At 45.8% G+C, this 3,505-nt stretch overlaps 1 pseudogene; it reads right to left on the bottom strand.

Annotated features, from left to right (window-relative positions):
* Nucleotides 1-539: 539 nt before the first annotated feature.
* LOC113180148 (phosphoglycerate kinase 1-like) lies at nucleotides 540-3,275 on the bottom strand (annotated as a pseudogene).
* Nucleotides 3,276-3,505: the final 230 nt, after the last annotated feature.

The following is a 3,505-nucleotide window of genomic DNA, read 5'->3' on the forward strand; positions in this document are numbered from 1 at the left end:
AAAGATCTGCCAACACTGTGTTTACATTCCCACACGGCTGGAACTGAGCTCAGAGATGACATCTTTAGTTTACCACAATCCCCACCACTCCCTCTTTTTTTTCTCAGTTTCAATGGACACTTTTATTGACTATTTAATAGATCATCGATTGTTTCTTCCTAAAACTGGAATTTCATCTTGTTTTCATGCCAAGTAGTGAACAGTGACAAGCTAATCAAAATAAGCTACTTCAAAGAGAGAACTAAGCTAACACAGCTTACTTTGTTTTAACAGACAAAATATAAATAGATGCACTCTAGAATACACAATGGTTTAGCCACCAAGAAGTTTAAATGAGATCTTGATGAATAGAGGCAAACCAGGGAGCAGTAAAGATGAACTGAGATGCCATATAACTGTTTAAGGATTCCTGGTAGTACCTCTCTTGGCCATTAGCTGAATCTTGATGTCAGGGGAGATTTTAGCTAATGCCAACTGGAGATGTGGAAAATGCTAAGATGACTTAGGAGCTATGCAAAGAAACCAAAGGCAGGAAAATATTATACATTCCTGAGAGCATCTACCCCAGGAAGGACTTTACCTTCCAGGACCTCCAAATTAGTACCACCACCAGTGGCTGACTTTATCCTCTGTGTTCCATTTGGCACAGCAAGTGGACATGTCTCTACCACCTATGATAGTGATACAGCCCCTGGAAAAAAATTACCATTCAAAGACACCCACAGGTCCATTCCATACAATTTGCTTAGCCCGATTGACAGCCTCAGCATACTTCTTGCTGCTCTCAGGACCACAGTCCAAGTCCAGCCAGCCATCAGGTATGCCAGAGGCCACAGTGGCTTGGCCAGTCTTGGCATCTCATCAAGCTTGTCAGTAGTGACAAAATCAACAGGCAAAGTAATCTTCACACCATTCTTCTCAGCTTTGGACATATGGTCTTTGACAGTCTTGGATCCCTCTTCATCAAACAGAGAAATGCCAATCTCCAAGTTGTTGAGAATCTTAAGGAAGGTAAAAGCCATTCCACTACCAATAATCATCTCATTGACTTTCTCCAGCATATTATTTATCAGCTGGATCTGGTCTGCAAATTTAGCTCCACCTATGAAGTCCAGGAAAAGTCGCTCTTGGCTTTCTAAGGCCTTGGCAAAATAGCTCAACTCCTTCTTCATCAAAAAACCACCAGCCTTCTGTGGAAGATTGACTTCCATCATGGAGCTGTGGGCTCAGTGTGCAGTGCCAAAAGCATCATTCGCATAGACATCCCCTAGTTTGGAAAGTGAAGCTCAAGAATCTTCTACTTTGGCTGGCTCAACTTTAGCCTTATTCTCAGTGCCGCGACCCCTCGACAGCAAAGGAAACACGACACAGGATTCTTCCTTCAGCAGTTTATTCAGGCCTTTGTTTTGACATGTCTTTTAGCTTGTTTCTCTCTCTACTCTCGTGTGCCCCAGCCTTAATAAAGCAGATAAAGCCCCAATGCACAACTGCCACTTGGACTTTTCTCATAGGGTGCCAAGTCACAGCGTGCCAACTCATTCTGATAAGGAGTTGTTTGTCACAGACTACAGCGGAAACCAGCGCCATCTTGTAATGGCGGCCACAGTACACAGAAATGGCTCACCACAGTTCCCCCTTTTTGTTTTACTAAGACAATACAGGCGAGAGTAGAGGTCCTATCCCACTGTGCAGAAGTGGCTGCATAGTATGGTCCAGCCCTAAGGAGGCGCCTTCCCCAGATCTGGCTCCATATCAGCCGACGCCTTTTTTCGTGGGGCGGGGCGTGGACATCCAACCCGCATGCAATAGGACATGCTCTCCTTGAGGTCCACTTCAAGGATCACTCAAGTGCAGTGCCTTGCCTCGCATCCTGTATCGTGACGATGGTGGACGAAGGGGGACAGCTGAGGCTGCCTTCGTAGTACAGACAAAATTAAGTTGGCAACACCCCAAGAGAAAGGCACGGACAGTAAAGCAAAAGATAAAGACCAGTGTGGAAACCCACCTGCGTGCAATGGTGACAAGACCCGCAGAGTGCAAAGGCTTTCCAACACTAGAAGGATGACAAAAGAAGGACATGTCGATCCCAGTGCAATGTTATAATAACTTGGGGTGCAACGACCATGTCAAAGGTTTACTGTTTAAGATGCGCAAGCCAGACCTGTGGCGAGTTGCCATTTTCTAAAGCAGCAAGAGCTTGGACGAGCATTGCCTTGTCTCGAGCATTGCGGGCCTTGAGACGACAGAGAAGCCACAAACAAAGAATCACACCAAAGCAACACATAGTACCAAAAATGCCTACTCCCACCCACTCCTTAAAAAAGGAAAAGGCAGATGACAACCAATTGGTAAATTGACCCAAGGTCACTGGATCGACACGGGTGTTGTTTAAGGCAGCTATCTGAGTTAGTTGAGACTGGATCATCTCTTCCGCTGTCATGGACCAATTTCCGGCCAAATAAGCACCAATGATGCGGGAAGCATTCCTGGAATCATTAAATCGGTGCACCACCCTGACTGCTGAAGGTTCTGGATCCTGGGTTGGAGGAGGTGTCCCCGCCCGGGCCACCAACTGCCGCGACCCCTCGCCAGCAAAGGAAACACGACACAGGATTCTTCCTTCAGCAGTTTATTCAGGCCTTTGTTTTGACATGTCTTTTAGCTTGTTTCTCCCTCTTTACTCCCGTGTGCCCCAGCCTTAATAAAGCAGATAAAGCCCCAATGCACAACTGCCACTTGGACTTTTCTCATAGGGTGCCAAGTCACAGCGTGCCAACTCATTCTGATAAGGAGTTGTTTGTCACAGACTACAGCGGAAACCAGTGCCATCTTGTAATGGCGGCCACAGTACACAGAAACGGCTCACCACATCTCAGAAGCATTTTTCCCTTCCCTTCTTCCTCAAAATGAAAGCAAAATTTCTCCAGCAGTGTAACAGACCCAGCTGCTGGATTGGTACAAGCTTTCTCTCTTCTAGGCCCACACATTCCTTCAAGAACAAAACATCCTTGCCCAGCCAAGATTTTAGTCCTGCAGCAACTGGTTCTAAGGAGTACTTGTCAGGCGTGGGGATACCATCAGGCCAGCCCAGATGGCTCATGAGGACAACTGAGTTGCTCCATTGTTTAAACAAAGTTTGATGCTTGGGACAGCAGTCTTGATCCTCTGGTTTTTCATTATCTGGTTATTCTTCATAGGAACATTGATGTCAACTCTCGTAACAACTTTCCCTTCACATCCAGCTTGTCCAGAGTCAACTTGTTAGACAGCAACATTTTGGCAATAAGGCCAGGGTGAGAGGTCAGAGATTGAAAGTAAGATAATGCGACTGATGTGCTATCCAGATGCTTGCAGAATGCTGAGCACATCGCCTACCAGGAGCACCTCACCACTCCCTCTTATTCATACCAAGCTTATTTCTCATTTCACTCACCAGAGATAACCGTTAGTTCCTGTATGAATTAAAGTAATCTGTAAGAGACCTGATATTTTGATGTTCTGTGCA

The sequence above is a fragment of the Urocitellus parryii genome, chromosome 3, assembly GCF_045843805.1.
Source record: "Urocitellus parryii isolate mUroPar1 chromosome 3, mUroPar1.hap1, whole genome shotgun sequence".
NCBI lineage: Eukaryota > Metazoa > Chordata > Mammalia > Rodentia > Sciuridae > Urocitellus > Urocitellus parryii.